This window comes from Apodemus sylvaticus, chromosome 4, assembly GCF_947179515.1.
Source record: "Apodemus sylvaticus chromosome 4, mApoSyl1.1, whole genome shotgun sequence".
Taxonomy (NCBI): domain Eukaryota; kingdom Metazoa; phylum Chordata; class Mammalia; order Rodentia; family Muridae; genus Apodemus; species Apodemus sylvaticus.
Window position 1 is genome coordinate 77,281,256 of NC_067475.1, and position 23,331 is coordinate 77,304,586.

Below are 23,331 nucleotides of genomic sequence, written 5' to 3' on the forward strand. Positions count from 1 at the left end.
TGGGCTGGAGAGATGTCTTGGCTTTAGTTAAAGGCTAAGCTCACAACCAAAAATATAATAGAAATCTTATCTTAAAAACAAACAAACAAACAAACAAACAAACAAGAAACCGCCAACCAGAAGAGAGGGAATGACACTATGGCCTTTATGCACACTCCACATATAAGACTACAGGAGACATAAGAGAGTAACAGATGCTTTGGTTTGCATGGGACATGATGCGGTTTATCCCCTAAATGAAGGAACAATGTCCCAGTTAGATGGGTCAGGTTATATGGTTCTCCTAGGCATTTTTTCCTTCTCTATGTTGTGGAGACATTTTGAACATGCTAGTTCAAAACTAGTTAGTGAATTACTTGTCCATTTCCCCTGAATAAATTACGAACTACCAGAGAGATCAAAAGGGTATGTATTAATTTCTTTCTTTTTAAAGGTTTGGGGTTTTTTTTTGTTTTAAAAGATAGAGTCCCTTTATGTATCCCTGAAATTTTCTGTGTAGATCAGGCTGGTCTTGAATTCACAAAGATCCATGCCTGATTCTGCCTACCATCCCTGAAGTGCTGGGATTAAAGGCTTGTACCCCTGGCTGTAATTCGGTTTTCTTACTTTTGAATCTAACTTGTACACAACAGGCACCTTCCTCCCCTTGATTGAATTTCTGGCTTCAAACCCTGTCTTTTGGGAAATGGAGAAATGGCTTTAACAGCTAAGAGCTAATTTAGCTGCTCTTCCTGAGCTTCATTCCCAGCATGTACATGGTGGCTCATAACCATGCAACTCCAGTTCTAGGGCTCACTTCTGATCTCTGCAGGCACAGCAGACTTGGTATACAGAATAAGTAAATCTAAAACAACAGTAAGAACCTGTCTTCTACAAATAGATCCTAAGAAAAGGAGCTTGGTTTAAGAGAGAAAGGCAGAGCTGGGCGGTGGTGGCCCACGCCTGTAATCCCAGCACTCTGGGAGGCAGAGGCAGGCGCATCTCTGAGTTCGAGGCCAGCCTGGTCTACAGAGTGAGTTCCAGGACAGCCAGGGCTACACAGAGAAACCCTGTCTGGGGGGAAAAAAAGAGAGAGAGAGAGAAAGGCTGTGGAACTAGATAGTCATCTTAAGGCCAGAAGTTGGATGAAAGATAGGATAATGTACTCTAGAATTAAGAGAAGAAGGAGGAGGTGGCTGAGGAAGGACAACTACTACTACCCTGTGAATTGAAAGCCTCACTAGTCTACATGCTGAGTTCTAGGCCAGGTAGAGATGCATAGTGAGACTCTGTCTTTAAAAGAAGAAAAAGAAAGCTGGCCAGTAGTGGTGCAGGCCTTTAATCCCAGCACTTGGGAGGCAGAGGCAGGCGCATTTCTGAGTTCAAGGCCAGCCTGGTCTACAGAGTGAGTTCCAGGACAGCCAGGGCTACACAGAGAAACCCTGTGTGTGTGTGTGTGGGGGGGGGGAACCAAAAAAAAAGAAAAAGATACAGATCCAACCCAGGTATGGTGACTCCCACCTATAATCCTTTTATTGGTTGGGTGGCTAAGGCAGGAAGATAGTAATCTTAAAGTTAGCAGCCAGTCTGAGGTACAGAATGAAATTGTCCCCAAAAGTTAAAAGAATAACCATATACAACAAGTACCAGGAAAAAATTCAAGAAGAATTCCTGTTTCCAAGAAGTGTGACGTGTATCTCCAAAGTGTTCTCATTTCAGACATTACCAAGAAATATCCCAGAGCCATACACTGAAAAATTACAAGCATTGATGTTCAGAGAGAGACTGGAACAGTCTTCAGCATTATTTAATTTTGAGATGAGGTCTCAGTATAGAGCCTTGGCTAAACTAGAACATGCTACATAGACCAGGCTAACCATTGAAACTCACTGAGACCTGCCTGCCTCTGTTTTGCCAGTACTGAAATTAAAGGTGTGAACTACCAGGCCTGGGACATTTTACTAGTTTAGTGTAATTTAATGAACTTGGCACCTCCAACATGATGGTAAATATACATTTGGACATCAAACTCCTTGTCATATATCTCTATTCTCTCTGTTTACAGAGTCTCTGCTAAATAATTATTATTTAAAAAGCCAGGCAGTGGTGGTACATGCCTGTAATCCCAGCACTTGGGAAGCAGAGGCAGGCGGATTTCTGCGTTCAAGGCCAGCCTGGTCTACAGAGTGAGTTCCAGGTAAACCCTGGCTCGAAAAACTAAAATAATAATAACAAAAATAACAACAATGTTATTATTATTATTTAGATAATTAATTAGAATTTGATAAACTCTAATTAATGCTTGACTATAATTTTTTAGTTTTTCAATTTATAGTGCTTATACACATGATCCAACATCTCCACAAAATAAACAAAACAGTAAAAAATGCTAGACAAGCACTCTACCATTTGAGCTACATGCCCAGTGTCATTTCCTTTTACTTTTTAATTTAATTGTTGTTTACATCGTGCCTATGCAAATGCCATAGTGTGTATGTGGACATAAGAGGAAAACCTAAGGGAGTTCTTTCCTTCTACTATGTGATTCGGAATATTAAACTTATGCAGTCAGACTTGGTAGCAAGGATAGCCACTGAGCCTACTTTAAACCAATGTTTCTTAAAATGTCACTTCAGACTATCTACATCCAAAATACACGGTAAAAACATAGTTTCTTGGGCTTATTTCATAGCAGCAAAATTTATCCTGGGGAGTGGGGAGGCCTCAACAGTCACCTGGATTTTACCAGGTTCTCCTGCTAAAATTTTTCAGTGTTTTAAAATATTTATTTTATTTGTATAGGTATTTTGCCTACATGTCTATCTGTGTACCATATGTGTGTGTGTGGTGCTCCTGGAGGTCAGATTCCCTGGAAATGGAGTTATCAACAGTCCATGAATGCTGGGATTCAAACCCAGGTCCTATGAGGAGAGCAGCAAATGCTCTCTTAACTGCTAAGCTGTTTCTCCAGCCTCCAGTTGATTTGGGGGGAGGCAGGGGGCTGATGTATCTCTCTGCATTGACCTAGAACTTCCTATATAATCCAAATTAGCTTTGAATTCTCCATTCTTCGACTTCAACCTCCTAAGTGTTAGGGTTATAGAGGTATATTACAATGTCCAGTTTCTCCAAATGATTTTTAGTTTAATTATAAAACTTTCACAAAAGAAACAGACAAGTAGCTGTATTATATAAAAAGTCTCTCTCAGGATAGTTTGGAAATTATGATCTTCTTGCCTAGCCTCCTAAGTAATATAACGTCCAGCTAAATATTATTTTTAAATGAAAAGAAAACAAGAAATTTTTCATGTTTCATACCATAGTACTAATAAGAATGAGCAGTAGAATAGAAGCATAAAGGAATCTTTCAAACTGTTCCTAGAAATCACTCTTTCCTAAGTACATACACAAGAAAGACTTCTCAGATAAAGCACCTTCCAAGTGACATGTTCACCACAGTCTGAGGACAGATGGAACAAAGTGCACTCTAGCAGGAAGAAAAGTAACAGGTATGTGACTGAGGACAACATGGACAAGGAAGACAGAAGAAGAGAGACCAATATTTGAGCAAATGCTAGAATGGGCTAGTAAGTACACACACACACACACACACACACACACACAAAACCACACGCGCACCCACATATCACTACATCACTTTTTTTCTCGTTTTCCTATGGAGTTTGTATTATTCTCATTATGTGAAAACTCTGGCTTTAAAAACCAAACTTTCCTAAGACCTCACAACAAAACAGAGTGATGATTAAAGTCTGTATGTACTTCTAACACCCGGAACACTGCCATTCCTCTCCCACACTAAGGCTGTGAAGAGACCTTCAACTCACAATCAAGAGACACTCATACTAATGAAGGTGGTTCTTCTACACATTCTGCTTTGTCAGTGAAAACTTAATTCTTACTTGCTACAGATAAAATACATGAAGACAGCAGTGTACATATAGACCATACAGTCCCCAAATTTATTCTCATATTCATACTAATAATGAATAATGCCAGGGACTTGAAAACTGCAGTCTTTGAGAAAATATGCTAAGAAGTGTTTGTGACAGGAAAAAATAATCACTAAAACCTTAGAAAAGCCTCATACACAAAAAACTTTCATTCTCAGTGGTTCTCTCTCATTCATTCCCTCTCGTTGTCCTCCTCCCACCCATCCTATGTATGTCAAGTCCTTCACTCAAAATTGCAACCAAGAGGTAACCAAGAGGCCTGAGTACTGGCATTAAAGAGTGTACCAGCATGCCTGCTAGTTATACACATAATTATAAATGAAAGTAAAATAAATGTTTTTTCAAAAGTATTAGCTGAGAGTGGTGGCACACACATTTGATCCCAGCACTTCAAAAGCCCAGGTAAGTAGAGCTTTTTAAGTTTGAAACTTCCATGGTCTATATGGAGAGAGTTTCAGGCTACCTGTGGCTATATAGTAAGACCCAATCTCAACAAGAACAAAGGAACAAATAATCCTCTAGGACAGTCCCTTAAGAATAATCATAGGCCAGCAAAATGGCTTACAATAAAAATACTTGCTACATAAGCACCTGACAACCTGAGTTCAATCCTAGAAGCCCACTTAAAGGTAGAAGAAAGAAACTTATTCCTGAAAGTTATCCTTGGACACAAACAGGCACACTTGTACATGTATGTATAGACACACAAATAATATATAAATAAAAACTCTAAATAATTATGGTTCTAATGATAAGGAAAGGAAAATAAGCATGAAGATGTGTACTATACACAATGGACCTAGGACTTCTCTTAATGATAACGGATAATATTTTTATAAACGTGTGTGTATAGGTATGTGAGCATGTACAAGAGTCGATTCTTTCTATCATGTGAATATCAAGAATCAAACTTGGTGGCAGATGCCTTTAACTGCTAAGCTACCTAGCCAGCCTTATTTTTCCTTTTAGGAGATGACATCTTAAGTAGCCCAGGCTGACCAATTTTGGGGGGTATTTTGTTTTTTTGAGATAGGATTTCTTGGTGTAGCCGTGGTTGTTTTGGAACATGCTTTGTAGACCACACCGGGCTCAAACTCAAGAGAGCTGACTGCCTCTGCCTCCTGAATGCTGGCATTAAAGGCATGTATCACAATGCTCAGCCTGTATGAAACTCATTCTTCGTAGCCAAACTGGTGTAGAGACTCTGGAAGCTTCTGCTTTATAAAAGTTAAAGTGTGAAGCCTATACAATCATACCTGGCTAATTCACATATTTTAAAAGGATAAATATAATTACCCAAATAACATGTCCCAATTTTTCTTCAGATATTAGTAAATCTGTGACCCATACTTCCAAGCTCAAGTCGCTGAGATGTAGAGCATTTACTAGTATGTGTAAGCTCCTCTATAGTTGATTCCTAGCACACACACCCAAATATACATACATACATACTACATACATACAGAGAAGCACACACAAAACAAAAACAATAAACAACCTTCAATTAAATGAAAGACCATGTTTTCTACCAAACCAGAAACAAAATGTATTTTTCATGAACTGGCAAAGACCACAGAACAATGGATTCCCATCCTGAACAAGTCCCACTACCCTAATGCAAACCAGATAGTTGAGCTCCTTCCAAGCTCACTAATGCTCCATACTGCCAGACATTCCCAGCAATTAACTATGCGCTTCCCAGGAATATAACCTCTTTATTTCATTTCCCTAAAGGAACTTAAACACATACAAACAAAACTGCAGAACAAATTCTTCAAATGGGGCTATAAAAGCCCCAAACAGAAAGCAAACTAGAGACAGAACAAGTTTCATTTCAGAGCCTACAAGGAATGAAATTATCTCTAAATGTACTGCTTTAATGAGATGACTTTAGAGGTTGCTTCTACACCATCCTAGAAGTAGTAATCTCTGGAATTTAGCAATTGTCAGAGTGAAATACTGACAATTCCCTGAGAAAAGCATGGTTCCAAATGTGAGTCTATGAATGCTACTATTTCTCATTAGGAAGAGATTTACTCAACAAGGAAACAGAAGAAACTACCCTGGTCTCTGTACAAGATAGTAATACAAAGGACAGAAACCCAAAGCACTGCTTATATTATAATTGACAAGGAGCTGGGCATGGTGGCTCACACCTGTGAACCTAGCACTGGGGAAGCTAAGGTAGGAGGATAGTCCTGAGTTCTTGGCCAGCCTAGACTACATAGGTGTGCTACAGAATAAGGCCCATCTCAAAAACAAAACATAACACAACACAACATTACTTGGCAACAATACTGTGGTGGTTTGAATTAAGAATGGCCCCCCACAGGCCCATAGATTTGAATGGTCACCAGGTAGTGAAAGAATTAGAAGGTGTGGCCTTGTAAAAGGAAGAGTGTCAATGGAGGTGTGCTCTGAGGTTTCAGAAGTCCAGACTAGGCCCAGTGGATCTTTCTTCCTGCTGCCTTCGGATCTAGATATAAAACTGTAAATCTACTTCAAGAGCACCATGTCTACCTGCATGCTTCCACAATGACAATGGGCCAACCCTCTGAAACTATAAGCAAACCCAAATTATATGCTTTCCTTTGTAAGAGTTGCAATGGTCATGGTGTCTCTTCAAACAGCAAGAGAACACTATCTAAGACAGATTTTAACCAAGAAAGTAGAAATAAAGTTGGGAAGCTGAGACTGTAGCTCAGTGGTGGTGTACATATACATCTGGCGCCTCTGTTTTGGTTTTGGTCCTGAGCACAATAAAAGAGAGAAAAGAAATGGAGAAAGGGAGAAAAAGAGATTTAACAATCTAAAAAAATAACCTGGCACAAGTAGGGAAGATACTGGCAGATTGCTACAAACATCAAAGTTTCTATAAAGTATCAAGCCCAAGTACTAGTTCGAAAGAGATGTACAATTTATCAACTCTCTTCTGAGATATATGGTACTTCTCTAAAATTAAGTGGACATATAAGAAGCTGCTTTAGAATCTGTCTTAGGTTCTTCTTTCACTTGAACTGAGTATGGATCAGACACTCATATTTGGATAATAACACCAAGGCCCCCCAAAGGTTTTATCTTTAAGTACATGTATATGCCTGTATCTATATGGGGTATGTGCAAATGGATGCAGGTGCCCATGGAAGCCAAAAGAGGTCATGAGATATCCTTGAGTTGGAGCTACAGGTTGCAGGCAGTAAGGCACTGTGTGGGTGCTGGGAACTGACTCAAGGCCTCTGGAAGAACAGTATGTGCTCTTAAGTGCTAAGATATCTCTCCAGGCCCCTAACTGGCTTTTGTGATTATAACTTTTTTGTTTTGTTTTGTTTTGTTTTTCAAGACAGGGTTTCTCTGTGTAGCCCTGGCTGACCTGGAACTCACTCTGTAGACCAGGCTGGCCTTGAACTCAGAAATCCGCCTGCTTCTGCCTCCCAAGCACTGGGATTTTTAGCGTGCACCACCACCACCCAGCTGTGACTATAACTTAAGTGATTAAATAATTATGCAGAGTATTACCAGAAAGAACCTCAAAACCTTAAAAGTACAACAGAACAGCTTCTCAGTGACTTTCCTTGCTGTTTCATTTTAATAAAACTAAGATTTCTCTTAAGGTTGTGTGTTTTAAATGTTGTTCTCCTGTTCCTCCCCAAGCTCTCTTTCAAGGTTTTAGAATAACTTGAAATAATAGGCATTATTACTTATTGCCTAGCTTCCATTTTACTTTCCTAACCAAACTTGTCTGTCCCAATCTTTTGTGTGGCAGCTTCATACTACCATCCCTGACCTTCCCTCACCATGCATCTATGTAAGCATCATCTAATAATATCTTAGCAAAATGTGTATTCCCCACTTCTTAATGATACTGTTGCTCATTGTCTTTATCATAATTAACTTCCTGAACCAACAAGATGGCTTGGCAGGTAAAAGGTACTCAGAACCAACTTGGTGATGGCACCCTGTCCTCTATACCCCACCTCTCTTCCAATAAATGTTTAAAGAAAAACAAAACAAAAACTAAACTCTAGGGCTGGAGAGATGGCTCAGTGGTTAAGATCACTGACTGCTATTCCAAAGATCCTGAGTTCAAATCCCAGCAACCATATGGTGGCTTATAACCATCCATAACGAGATCTGACACCCTCCTCTGGTGTGTCTGAAGACAGCTACAGTGTACTTAGATATAATAAATAAAAAATAAATAAATAAAAAAAACTAAACTCCCTACTAAAAACCCATAAAATACAAGGAAAACAGTATGCTTCCTATATGAATACACTTTGGAAATTCTCACAGTTCTCCAATTCCACTGAGGTCACTACCTCAAATGCCTCCTCTGAAGAACAACTGTTACTGCTTCTGGGGACGGACGGACGGACGGACACACACACACACCCTTCTCTACCCTAAATAAATACTTTTAAAAATTTATTTCTTTCATAGTAATGAAAGTTGTCCACATGTCTTTTTGTTTGTTTGTTTGTTTGTTGCATCACATTCCCTGGCCTAAAGGCTAAACTCTTAACAAGAAATAATATATGCCACTTCCTGAAAGGCTCAACAATTAGGAACAAACACTTACTGCTCTCCCAGAGGGCCAGAGTTCAATTCCCAGACCTATTTCACAACCAAATCCAGGGCATCTGACACCCTCATCTGGCCTCCTTAGATACTCGCACATACATAAAAGGGGTGAGGGTGGGGGATAGGAGGGGAGGAAAGTCCCGGGATGTGAAGTCTTCCTACTGATAGTATGGCCGTCTGTTCCATCCCACCCTCCAAAACTTGTTGGATATTCAAACTTTTCTTTCTTTTTTGAGACTAGGTTTCCCTATGCAGCCCTGGCTATCTTGGAACTTAATCTGTAGACTAGGCTGGCTTTGTACAGAGATCTGTCTGCCTCTGCCTCCCCAGGACTAGGATTAAAGGTGTGTGCCACCACAACCCTGCAGGATATACAAATTCTTAAGGCCCACTCTAGACAGTGAGACTGATATTCTGGGGATGACAAATAATGGTGTTCTTAAAAGACATCCAGGTGACTCTGATAAGCTCTAATGTTACCAACAAATGGTTCTCAGGATTGGCAGAAAATCCAATGTAAAGCTAGGGCATTTATAGATACTGTATGAGACAACAAAGTAACAGGATGACACACCTTGGGCAATTACAAATACTTTTTTGTTTGAGCCATTGCATTTTTGGATCTTTAGTGTCGGGCCTTTTTAAAAGGATACTCAAAGATCAAGGAAAAGCAGTTACAGCATTCAACTGTAACCACAGTACCTGAGGCAAGTAGATCAGGAGTTAAGTGGTCTCAAGAAAGTTTTTTATTTTTGCTTTGAGACGTCAGCAAGTTAGAGAGATATGCATTTCAAGGGATTTTTTTTTTTTTTTTTTTTTTGGCCAGGTGGCAGGAGAGACTATACCATCCAAGTTTAACTGCGACTTTGCTTGGTAAAGACCAGTTGCCTTCAAGAAGATAACTATCCCAATAGTTTATGTATAAAAGTAAATGGGAAACTCTTTCCTTTGCCTGGCTATGCACTACCACCTAAAAATGGGATTGAACAGAAGTATCCTGGATGCCCCTTGAATATTACATCTTTAGGCAGGTTGTCTTCAGCTGTGCCAAATCAGATTTCTATTTCTTGGGCATCTGAAATTGAAAAGAATTACTCCATGTCTGTGTATCTTGTACGACAGTTTATATCAGCCATGTTATTACAGGGATTAAAAATGAAAGGTATTAGAAACCCTGATCATTCCAGAGGACTAATTAAAGAAAACCTTACTGCAGACCCTGATAGTGAAATTGCTACAACTAGTCTTCAAGTGTCCTTGATGTGCCCTTTAGAAAAATGAGGCTGACAATCCCATGCAGTGCAGTGACTTGTACACATCTGCAGTGCTTTAATGCTGCCCTTTATCTTCAGATGAGAAGATGCCCACCTGGATTTGTCCTGTTGTCACAAAAAGGCTGCCTATGAGAGTCTGATACTAGATGGGCTTTTCATGGAAATTCTCAATGACTGTTCTAATGTGGATGAGATTGAATTCCAGGAAGATGGTTCTTGGTGTCCCATGAGACCTAAGAAAGAAGCTATGAGATTATCCAGCCAGCCCTGTACAAAAGTTCAAGTATCTTTAGTAAACCTTGTTCAGTGACTATAGCCAGTGAGGCAAGCAAGAAGATAGACGTTATTGCTCTAACAATAGAGTTCTTCTGATGAAAAGGCCCTCCCACCAAAAGGAAATGCATCTTTATGTCAGAAACACAAAGCAGTCCAACCAAGGGGTTCTCATGTTGTCAAACATCTTCTGTAAGGGTGCCCAGTGTGACTTCAGTTGATCCTGCTGCTATTCCAACTTTATTTTTTTGTTTGTTTGTTTTTTAAAAGACAGGGTTTCTCTGTGTAGCCCTGGCTGTCCTCGAACTCAGATATCCACCTGCCTCTGCCTCCCAAGTGCTGGGACTAAAGGCATGCGCCACCACTGCCCAGCGTATTCCAACTTTATTAATATACTACTCAGTACTATTCCACTGCATGCCAGCGTCAAGCATGTCATCAAATTTGCCAGGTCTGGATTTTCTTTCCCTTATTCCAGTTGATCCCCAGTACTGTCCTCCTATATTTTTGGATAGTCTCATCTTACCCTTAACAGCAAGCAGTAGTCTGTCACCTCCACTAGCCCCCATGAAAGCAGTATTCACGTTAGTTCATCCAGCAGCAGGAATGAGACAGGGGTCATAACCAGCAGTGGGAATAACATTCCTGACATCTTTTAGACTAAAGGTGAACATACTTGATTCTGGTACTCATTCATCAAAACTCTTTATAGGATGTCTAGTCCATGGGAGCTAATTTTTGCAACATAATATTTATTGAAAAGTCAAATGGATTCTTTGCTCTCTGAGAGATGAACATAGATGACTCCAGTAAGAACCAGATGACATGCAAAGACTTTTCTTATGCTGTACACTGAGCATCAGATATATTTAATCCACAACAGTGTCTTCTGGAACAGTTGATTTCAGTTTTTACACTACTAGATGGATTCTACACACCAGTTAATCTTCTGTTACAATAAACAATAAAGTCATGTAAATAGTTAAACTTTTCTAATTAAAGATGTAATCACTTAAAAAAAAGAAAGAGGGGAAGAGGAGGCAATTAAAAAAAGAATACTAGCTGGGCAGTGGTGGCGCACGCCTTTAATCCCAGCACTTGGGAGGCAGAGGCAGGCAGATTTCTGAGTTCGAGAACAGCCTGGTCTACACAGTGAGTTCCAGGACAGCCAGGGCTACACAGAGAAACCCTGTCTCGAAAAACTAAAAGAAGAAGAAGAAAAAGAAAAAAGAAAAATCTACATGAAATGGATGTATTTCTAGACATATGAACTCTAAAACTGAATCAAAGGTATATAACTTAAGCCAATGTATAACAAAACTGGACTGAAGATTAAAAATAAATAAATAAAAGTCTTCCAACAAAATAAACCCCAGGACGAGATGGATTCAATATTGAATCTATCAGATCTTTAAAGAAGGGTTAACACTAGTAATTCTCATCTTGTTCCATGAAACAGAAAACAACTAAGCTCATTCTTTAAAACCAATCTTCTCCTGATACCAAAACCAGAGGACTTAACCAAGAATGGGAGAAGGGAGGGAGGGAAGGAAGAAGACAGACAAGGTAGGAAGGAAGGTAGGGAAGAAGAGAGGGAGGGAGGGAGGGAGGGAGGGAACCTATCTACAGGCTACATAGATAGCTCAGTGGATAAAGGTGCTTGCTGCCCTGCCTGATGATCTGAGTTTGATTCCAGGACCCAAGGAGAAAACTAAGTCCTGTGAATTGTCCTCTGACATATCCACACATGTGCAGTGGAACTTGGAAGACTGAGTTCTACCAACTCGAGGTAGGAGAATAACTGGATAGCCTGGGGACTGAACAGGCTAGTCAGTTCAGTGTTAAAATCTTAAAAGTTTAACCTCAGACTAGTTATTTAATTCAGTGGTGGAGTTCTTACCTAGCATATGCAAAGCCCTATTTGATCTCCAGTATTAAATAAAAACAAAAAAGGCTACGTGCTTAAAAGTACAACTTCACATTACCCTCCTAACAAAAGAAAAAAGGTTTACACCAAAACTCAAGTCCAAAATAGATATTTAAATGTGTGGCAAGAGCAGAGATTTGTAAAACCAGACCCAGTGATCCATACCTGTAATCCCAATACTTGGAAGACTTGGAAGGATCACAAATTCAAGCCCAGCCTGGGAAACAATGAGTTTGAAGATTAGGACTTCAAATTTATCCTTCCTTCCATACACAGTAATTTCTTGTGTATACCCCATAACAGACAGCAGAAACACCACGTTATAGAAATACAAAATAAAGAAAAAGAATTTTTAAAGAGTATATACATTATAAACATTAATGGCTTTATTATCTGGCATTTTTACTTCTTGGTAAGTACAATAGTTCTCATGCACCCATACAGGAACCTATGGGAATTGTGAATTAATACCAATTCCAAAAGTATCTTAACAAATTACATCCATTCAACTTCTAATCATATTTCTCTTCTGGTTATGCCCTTCCCAAGTAAAAACACCTCTGAATGAGAGCAGAAAGAGATCCAAAACAAACTGCTTCACCCTTAAAAGTTACTACTGTCCCTAAGAATATGGTCACTACTATTTGTAAACCAGCAACTCATTCTCTCATATTTGCTCCAACGCAAATATCTATTTTAAGGAAGCAAAGAAAATGTGTATGGGTGCATGTCTGTCAAACAGATCTTATGTTTTAAGATTTCCCTCCTTCTCCTTGCCCACAGCCAAGCAAGCAGAGATGACGTAGACTTCCTTATATAAGAGGCGAGGCTGTGATTTCTTAGACTGCAGGCTTTCCCCTTTGTGTTCTGTATATACTTACACACACAAGAGCGCGCATATTCTCATTTCTTCTCACAACCCACTGGCATGATGCCAGCACTCAGTCAGCTGGTTCATTCCATTCACAGAGCAGTATTAGAGCTAACATGGAAGGAGGGGTAACAGGCTAAAGGGAGCTAGAACCATCCTGCTGTAGACAAAAGACTTTTTTTTTTTAATGTAGGGGGGAGGGAGGAGGAAAGGGAAAGAGAGGAGAAGAGCAAGAGGGGGCTCAAGAGAAAACGAACCTTAACAACACCCTGCCTATAGCATCATCATGAATTCTAGAGTCAAAAACCGAGATCATTATAGCAAATGGATGAAGCAAAGGGAAAGAAGATCCAAACAGAAAGGATATTATATGAGAAACAATTATTCCATAATAGATTTTAAAAAGCAACAGTGTTTTATTACTTCAATTCCACCAGAAACCACAGTCAGGAAACTGTTGATAGTAACTCAAAACAATTGAATTTCTACTTTTAAATAAAGAAAAAAGGTGTGGTAGGGAAAGAAAGATAGTTAAGGTACTTATATAATTTCTGCACTCTCTCCCCTAGTTGCCAAGAAATTTGGAGACAAAAAAAAAGGGATATATAGACATAAAAGGAAGAAAAGGAGAAATTGATTTAGACTGCTCGTTTCCTTCCCCCCCCTAGCCTGTGTGGGGTCCCTCATTCTCCTTCCTATTGTGTCTTTCCTATAGTAAGAGGGGCTCTCAGAGGTGGCCCCATACAAAGCAGCCCCTATGAGAGACCTGCACAAACCTGGTCTCCAAGCGGGTACACTGCTCTGCCAATCACATGGTGTACTGTTATATTAAACAAAAGAAATAGGGGGATGCTTATTTTTACCCATGATGCCTAGGGGGGGGGATGACCAGCTGTAGCCGGTTTATAAGCTCAGGACATGAAATTATCTCTTAATTTTAAATAGTCATTTATAGTACAAAAGTCAGTTATTTTTCCCACCTTAACTATACCCACCCCCATTATTCTGGCCTACTGCCAGAGTTTGCCTTCATTCATGAGAGCTAGTTTCCTCTCAAATCATGATGCTTTAACTGTTTAGTTTCCAAGGCTCTAAAAAACACAAAATCAACACAAAGTATGCCCAATACTATAAAACAAAGACACGGTATCAACCTCCTTATTTGATACCCCTACACACACACACATACACACACACACACACACCCTCAAACTCAAGATCTTCATGATAGCCTTTAGGAGTGCTGGGATTACTGGGACTGTATGTCCGACTCAAGCTACTTGTCTTCATCCTTACTTGAAGAACTATTGGACAGGTATTAATAAATAAACCTGCAGACATATGAGTCAAACATTGAGACAGGGATTCACTATGTAGCTCTGGCTGTCCTGGAATTCACTATATAGACCAGGCTGGCCTCAAATTAAAAAAGATTCACATGCCTCTACCTCCCAATGCTGGATTAAATCTATGTACCACCACAAATTTTCTTTTTAAAAAAAAAAAAAGTTTCACACAATAGTCTGAGCTGGCAACAATCTTCAATCCAGCCTTAGCATCCTGAGTGCTAGAATTACAGGTGTCAGCTACCATACCCAGCTTCAATTTTTTTTCCTGTGGAAACTGTTTTACAGGTTTGATGTAGTCCTATCAACTGACAACATTTAGGACAGTTGAAACCAGAACTAACACAGCAAAGTTTTATATCCAAGTAGTATAATGGCATCTGCATACTCACACTCTTAAGAGTAATGTGACATGTCATAAATGCTAGACAAGTACCCTGCCAATGAGCATAACCTCACCCTACTTCCTTTGCTCTTTCCTGTTTATGTGCATGTATGTACCCAAAGCCTCATAAGTTAAATGAACCCTTAGTTCCAAGAACACGTTTTAGAAAAAGGTTATTTTTATATATAAGTATGTGTGTGCGCCTGCATGAATTTGTGCATGTGTGCATGAATCCAAAAAGGCCAGAAGACATGAATTCACCTGGAGCTGGAGACATAAGCCATTGTGAGTTGCCTGATGTGAGTGATGGGAATCAAAACATGGTTCCTTTGCAGAACAGTAAGAGCTCTTAGCCACTGAACCATCTCCAGTATCCTGTGTACACAACATGCTGAAAAATTACTTATGCCAGGGGTTGGAACAATGGCTCAGCAGTTAAAAGTATTTACTGCTCTTGCATAGGACCCTGGTTTGGTCATATGCAACATATGTGAGCACATAGAGGATCACAACCATCTAGAAATTCCAGTTCCAGGGGATCTAACCCCTTTTCTGTACCACTAAAGTACATGTACTGCATGTACATGGGACAGATACACACTCAGACACAGACATACATACACATGCACACATAAAAAATAAAGATGTCTTATGCAGACTTGAGGTGTAGTTCAATAAAATCTATAAATAAACCTAATGTGAGGCACATGGGTGAAGCGCTTAAGAAAAAGTTCAAGGTCCCTATATAAGGAGTTAAAGGCTAGTCTGAACTACATAAAACCCTATCTTATTAAAAAGAAAAAATGGGCTGGAGAGATGGCTCAGTAGTTAAGAGCACTGACTGCTCTTAGAGGAACTGAGTTCAATTCCCAGCACCCACATGGTAGCCCACGCCTGTCTGTAACGCCAGCTCCAGGGCTTCTGATACCCTCACACAGATATACATGCAGGCAAAACATCAATGAACATAAAAAATAAATGTTAAAAAAAATTACATTTCCCCAAAATGTAAGGGAGTCAGAATGTGATAAGGAAAATGTTCAAACAACCAGAGAAGAGAGAGCCTAGTCCAGATGTTTTGTGAAGCACTCTCTAGAATGTTTGTTCTAGGATCTTTGTCTGCCCAGGAACTAAAGACTTTTACAAACAGCAACAAGAAACAACACTGGCAGTGAGTGCTTTTTTTTTTTAAGTATTTATTTATTTTATATATATGAGAACACTGTCGCTCTCTTCAGACACACTACAAGAGGGCATCAGATCCCATTACAGATGGTTGTGAGCCACCATGTGGTTGCTGGGAATTGAGCAGTCAGTGCCCTTAACTGCTGAGCCATCTCTCCAGCCCCAGTGAGTACTTTTCAACTAATATATACCATCAATACACCACATCAAGAGCCTGCTTCATTTAATCCTGTGAAAAATCAAAAGATAGTTACACAACCTATATGAGACTGTCTCACAAAGCCCTTATTTCTCTCCAATAGCAAAGTTCTTAAAGTAGTGAATAAACAAAATTATACTCAATTTTAAGATGTTTTCCAAAGCAATGCATTAAATTTTTATTTTCAGAAAATTGGGAATTGGTATATAGCTCATTGATAGTGTTTACCTAGCATGTATAAGGAGACCCAAGACTGGAATCAGGAGGGTGGAGAGGAGGGAACCAGAAAGAGAGATTAATTAGAGACAGGGTCTCACTACTGTTAGCTTTGAACTTGCTACACAGACCAAGCTGGCTTTTAACTCATAGAGATCTGCCTGCCTCTGCCTCCTGAGTGCTGGAATTTAAAGACAAACACCACTAATTATGCATATCTGTATGTAGATTTGTGCATATGAACAGCACCCAGAAAGCTACATCAGAGTGTTAGATCCCTGAGTTTATGAGCCACCCAATGTATATATTAGGCACTCAAATAAAGTCCTCTGCAGGGCTGGAGAGATGGCTCAGTGGTTAAGAGCACTGACTGCTCTTCCATAGGTCCTGAGTTCAATTCCCAGCAACCACATGGTGGTTCACAACCATCTGTAATGGGATCTGATGATCTCTTCTGATGTGTCTCAAGACAGCTACAGTGTACACATATACATACAATAAATAAATAAATAACTCTTAAAAAAAAGAAAAACCAAATCCAAAAAACAAACAAACAAAAAAAAAAAGGATTGTAAAAAATAAAGTCCTCTGCAAAAGTGGCCTAACATTCTTAACTACAGAGCTATCTCTCCAGTCCCTCAATAAATAAGTAAATTTAAAAAAAAAAATTCATGCCAGGCGGTGGTGACGCATGCCTTTAATCCTAGCACTTGGGAGACACAGAGGCAGACAGATTTATGAGCTCGAGGCCAGCCTGGTCTACAAAGTGAGTTACAGAACAGCCAGAGCTATACAGAGAAACCTTGTCATGAAAAAACAAAACAAAACGAACAAACAAAAATCACATCTATACCAAGCTATATATCACATAACTGATACTGTAATTCTCAGACATGACAGGCTGCACTTAAGAAGTGTCTATTACAGTTCTCCAGGAGGCAGAGGCAGACAGATCTCTATGGGCCAGAGGCCAGCCTGGTCTACACAGCAAGTTCCAAGCCATTCTGGGCTACAGGAGAACCTGTCTCAAAGGACACTTACACATGGATTAAAAAAAAACAAAACAAACAAAAAACCACACGCATACAAAAAAAAAAAAAAAACCAAAACAACAACAACAAAAAAACCTTCCAGTACAAAATATGTAATTTGGGAAAGAGCTGGTAGATTCGGCTTAGTGACATGACATAACATGCCCTGGTTCCAACCCCAGCATATCTGTACTTAAATACTGAGTAGCAATTTTTTGAAAGTAGTTTCCCTTAATGTGTTCACTAAATAAGACTTAATATGTAGCTGAGAATATAGCTCAGTTAGCAGAATACATGCTCAAAGTTCTAGTTCAATCCCTAGCACTATGTAAAACTGAGCACATCTGTAATTCCAGCACCTTGGAAGTAAGGGGGGGGTTCATACAGTGAGCTTGGAGCTACATGGAACTCTGATTAGAAACAACAGCAAAAGGACTAAAGAGAGAACAATGAGGTTAAGAGTATTGGCTGTTCTTGCAGAGAATTCAGGTTCAGTTCCAAGCACCCACATGGTGGCTCACAACTATCTATAACTCTAGTTTCTGGGAATCCAATTCCTTTTTCTGGCCTTTGAGGTAGGTTACCAGGCATGGAAACAGTGCACAGATATAATACAGGCAAAACACCCACATATATGTAAGATAAATTTTAAAAATTTCAAGTTGGTCATTGTGATGGTTTGTATATGCTCGTCCCAGGGAGTGGCACTATTAGAAGGTGCAGCCTTGTTGGAGGAAGTGTGTCACAGTGGGGATGGGGCTTAGAGATCTGCCTCCTAGATTGCCCAGCATTCCCAGTCTGTTCTGGCTTCCTTTGGATAAAGATGTAGAGCCCTCAGCTCCTCCTGCACCATGCCTGCCTGGATGCTGCCATGCTTCTGTCTTGATGACAATGGACTGACTGAACCTCTGAACCTGTAAGCCAGCCCCAATTAAATGTTGTATTTTATAAAACTTGCATTGGTCATGGTGTCTGTTCACTGCAGTAAAACTCTAAGATAGTCATATTCCACTTAAAGACTTGATTATATAGGAACAGTGACATTATACCAGGTATATTTCATCTTTAATGTAGTATGTTTCTAAACCAGACTTTTCTGTAAGGGAGTTTTCTTTCCCAAAGGAACTGAGGCATTTCACTGTCTACTCCTAGGAAACAGAAACAGGATTGCCTACAGCATTGAAGTATTAACACTTATAAAATTAATCTTTCCAGAAGGCAAAACAACTAACAGAGTCTACAAGATGCCTACAAGATTAAGGTAGTCCTAATTTCTGACATAGTCTTCTTCTTGTAGTAACAGATACTATTGTTTCTGGGTAATCAGGGGCATAGGCAAATAATTTCTTTTCTCTTTCTTTTCATTTTGAGACAGGGTCTCTCTGTCTAGCCCTTGCTGTCTTAGAATTCACTCTGTAGACCAGGTTAGCCTCAAACTTAAGAGATCTGCCTGCTTCTGCCTCCCCGGTGCTGGGATTAAAGGCATGCACAACAGCCTGGCTCTAATTTCTTTTTTCTTTTTTTGGTTTAATTTCTTAATGCTTGACTATTGACTTGGTTTCATTCTCTATTTCCTTTCCTCTATCTTTGAAAGGAATCAAGTTCTTTCTATTTTAGGCAAACCATTTATCTGACAATGGAATTCAACCCTCAGCTAGATATGACGAATATCCATAATCCCCAAAACTGACAGGTGCAAGGATTACCAAATGTTCAAGTCCAGCTTGATCCACAAAGCACATTCCAGACAAACCAGACCTTTACAGGAAGACTCATCTCCAAGAAAAAAAAAAGTCCTGTGAGATGGCTCAGGTTCTTGCCACCAAACCTGATAACCAGAGTTTTATCGTCCAAACCCATACAGCAGAACAGACTCCTGCAAGTTGTCCTTAGATCTCCATGCATGGTGTAGCAGGTGTGTATGTACACACACACACTCCCCCTCCTAAACCAGAGAGATGGTTCACAATTTAGAATACGTGCTACCCTTATAAGAAAATCTAAGTCTAGTTCCCAAGCAGTTCTATAGGGATCCAAGACTCTAGCCTCTGGAGACACGAGCACTTATGTGTATATTGTCACATCAACATACACATACACAAAATTAAGTCTAAAAACAATCCCCCACCCCTCAAAATACAACTCAACCCAAACACCTTAAAATGCTTGTTTGTCTTACAAGTTCACATATGGAGGTAAAAAGGTACTTTCACATCTTTTTTAAACACTTGATTTTACTCTGGTATCGCATTCTTCCATTGCTCTCTACCAAGAGAGACTAAAAGAAGAGAACCACAGGTTAAGGGCCTTCCTAGTCTTCAGAGTGAATTCAAAGCCAGCCTGTATAACTTACTGAGCCCTGCATCAAGATAAGAAACATAAAAAGGGCCAAAGGCAAAGGTCAGGGACACATCATTTGCCTAGTATGAAGGAGGCATTGATGTATATGCAGTACCAAAGAAAACAAATAAACATTCATGCTGCTAGATATATATGCCTTCAAAATATGTTTTTAATATTTTTAACACTAAAATTCATTACAAAGAATGATAATTTTGAAACCTGATGTTTCAAACTTGATGGAAATTATATTATTCTAGATTTAGATGTATAATTGAAAGTTCTTTAGTGCATAAGGTTTTAAAGGGAGGGGGAAATAAGTCAAACTATCTATATAAAGATTCCAAAACAGGGATAATCTGCCTCCAGAAGTGTCCTTTTTTCATTGTAAACCCATTATTTGGGTTGTAAATTTACTACCATATGTATGGACCATCTATCAAAAACTGAATAAGGGTGCTGGAGAGATGGCTCAGTAGTTAAGAGCACTGGCTGCTCTTTCCAAGAACCTGGATTCAATTCTACCACACACACGGCAGCTCACATAATGCTAATACCAAGAGATTCAATGCCTTCTTCTGGTCTCTGCAGGCACCAGACATACCTGTGGTACATAGATATAAATGCAGACGAAATACCCATGTATGTAAAACAAAATGCCTTACACATATGTGTATGTGTACAGGTTAAGTGGATGTATAATCCCAAAGCTCCTACAGCAAGATGGGAGGCAGACACAGATGGATCCCTAGAAGCTCACTAGTTGGCTAGCCTGTCATTCAATTTTTTGGATTTGTTTTTTTTTTCGAGACAGGGTTTCTCTGTATAGCCCTGGTGGTCCTGAACTCACTCTGTAGACCAGGCTGGCCTCGAACTTAGAAATCCGCCTGCCTCTGCCTCCCAGAGTGCTGGGATTACAGGCATGCGCCACCACTGCCCAGCTAGCCTGTCATTCGAAATCACAAACAAAGACCCTGTGCCACTTGACCCTGAAAGATAACAACCATGAGGTTGTCCTCTGCCCTCCATATTTGATATGGCACACAAGAATCTGCACACAAGGGCCTTTGCACACATATTACATACATATATCAAATACATATACACAGAAAAATTTGAAAGTTTAAAAAAAAAAAACAATAAAATTTAACAGTGAAAATAATAGTCAAGCAGCTGGGTATGGTGGTGCGCACCTTTGATCCCAGTACAGAGGGCACAGAGGAAAATGGATCTCTGAATTCAAGGCCAGCCTGGTCTACACAGTGAGTTCCAGAACAGACAGGGCTACAATGAAAAACCCTGTCTAGGGGAAAAAAGAGAGACACAGGCAGACAGCAGAAACATACACAGACACACAGACACACACACACACACACACACACAGTGAAAGCAAAGACCAGAGTTTCCAAGCCTAGCCAGAAGACGCATAAGCCATCAGAATAATCCAACAAGTAACAAGAGTTAAGCTCGGTAAAGATTAAAGATGAGAGAGTAGGCAGAGCATGGAGGCACATGCCTTTAATTCTAGAATTTGGGAGGAAAGACAGGTAGACTTCTGAAAATTCAAGGCCTACCTGGTCTACATATTGGTTTCCAAGACAGTCAGGGCCACATAAAAAAAGACCTAGGAAGAGAGTTACATAGCTGACACAAACACCTACAGCTGGTTAAAAGGTTTACTGACTAAAAGTGATTGCTGCACAATCCTGATAGCCAAAGTTTGAAACCCCAGACCCAATAGTGAACAAAGTATTTTAAAAAAATTTTACTTAGATTTATTTTATGTGTGTTGCCTACACGTTTGTGTTCAGTTTGTGTGCTTGGCACCCACAGAGGTCAGAAGGCATCAGATCCTGTGGAACTAAAGTTAGAGATGGCAGTGAACAATCACCTGGGTTCTGGGAACCAAACCTGGGTCCTCTGCAAGAGCAACAAATGCTCTTAAGCACTGAGCCATCTCTCTAGCTGCTGGAAGGAGATATTTAAATTAAAATTCTTTAAATTTATTTAAAATTTGGTTTTGGTGGGTATGGTATTGCACATCTTTAACCCTAGCACTCAGGAGGAGGCAGCAGATGAACCTCTTAAGGATTTGACACCAGTCTGTTCTATATAGTTGAGTTCCAGAACAGCCATAGCTAAATAGTAAGACCCTGTCTCAAAACACCAAAAGTAGTAGTAGTAGTAGTAGTAGTAGTAGTAGTAGTAATTTATTTTATGTGAATGAACATCTTCTCTGCATTGTCTGTGTGCTACTTGCATGCAGTGCCCATAGAAACTAGAAGAGGTAGTCTAATCACTATAACCAGAGCTAACGACAGTTGTTAGCTGTCATGTGGGTGCTGGGAATCAAACCAGGGTTTTCAAGAAAAGCAGACGGTACTCATGACTGAGCCATCTCTCTACCCCTTAGTTTTTAAAACTAAATTTTTGCCAGAAACATGGGTAGTGTTCTCAAAAAAAAAAGTTTTCTTTGGGCAGGTGTAGTGGTTCATGCTTTTTTTAAGACATTAATTTTATGCATATGAGTAGCTCTCTTCAGACACACTAGAAGAGAGCAACAGATCCCATTACAGATAGTTGTAAGCCACCATATATATGGTGGCTGGGAATTGAACCCAGAACCTTGGGAAAAGTGCTCTTAATCACTGAGCACTCTTCCATATGTCCAGCCCAGAACATACTTCTTTTCACCTCACCACTCATAAGACAAAGGGAGAAAGATCCTTGTGAGTCCAAGGATTCTGTGAACAACACAGAAAGTTCCAGATTAGCTTGGGCCTCATATTGAGGCCCCGTCTTCAAAAATAGTAATAACCAGTTGTGGTGGTCAATGCCTTTAATTCCAGCACTCAGGAGGCAGAGGCATGTGAATCTCTGCAAGCTCAAGACCAGCCTGGTCTACAAAGTGAGTTCCAGGACAGCCAAGGCAGTTACACAGAGAAAACCCTATCTCAAAAAACGAAACACACATAACTAATAATTTAAAAAAAATAATTTAAATACAAAGTCTAGAGAGATATCTGAGTAATTGGGGGGGGGGGGACTGCTGCCAAGTAGTGATGGTGTATGCCTTTAATTCCAGCACTTAGGAGGCAGCAGCAGACAGAACTCTGAGTTCAAAGCCAGCCTAGTCTACAGAGCAGATTCCAGGACAGCCAGGGCTACACGGAGAATCCCTGTCTTGAAGAGACATAAAAGAAAACAAACTTGCTGCTCTTGCAGCAGACCTAGATTTGATTCCTACATCCCACATGATGGCTCACAACCACCCGTAACTCTATTTCCCAGGGATCTAATACCTTCTTCTGACCTCAGGCACACATTTGATGCACATACATACTTGCAGGCAAAAACCCAAAACAAAACAAAACAAAACAAAAACAAAAACAAAAACAAAAAAAACCACATGATACAATTTCAAAAATTAAATGTAGTACTAAAGGGTCTTTTGGATCAAAGCAGCATCATTCACCTATAATTAGAAGACTATGGACAAACTATTAAGCATTTAATATAGCATATATATCAATTAAGCTGTAGATGATCAAAAAAATTTAAATCAGAAGTGATAGAGTAGGAGCAGAAAGACGGCTAAGTGGGTAGTGGGTAGGAAAGGCACTTGCCACCAGGCCTAATGACGACACTTTGATCTCTGGAATGCACCATGTTAGGAGAGAACAGACTCTTGAAAACTGTTCTCTGGCCTCCCTCCAAAAGCATGCTATGGCTGACATGCAGTTACATAAACAC

General features: G+C 39.8%; 1 protein-coding gene and 1 pseudogene across 1 annotated transcript in view; one reads left to right on the forward strand and one right to left on the reverse strand.

The window, feature by feature from the left end:
• The window catches only part of Gatad2b (GATA zinc finger domain containing 2B), a 75,702-nt gene that overhangs the window by 30,988 nt on the left and 21,383 nt on the right, over positions 1-23,331 (reverse strand). The window lies entirely within an intron of this gene.
• LOC127683649 (E3 SUMO-protein ligase PIAS2-like) lies at positions 8,962-10,707 on the forward strand (annotated as a pseudogene).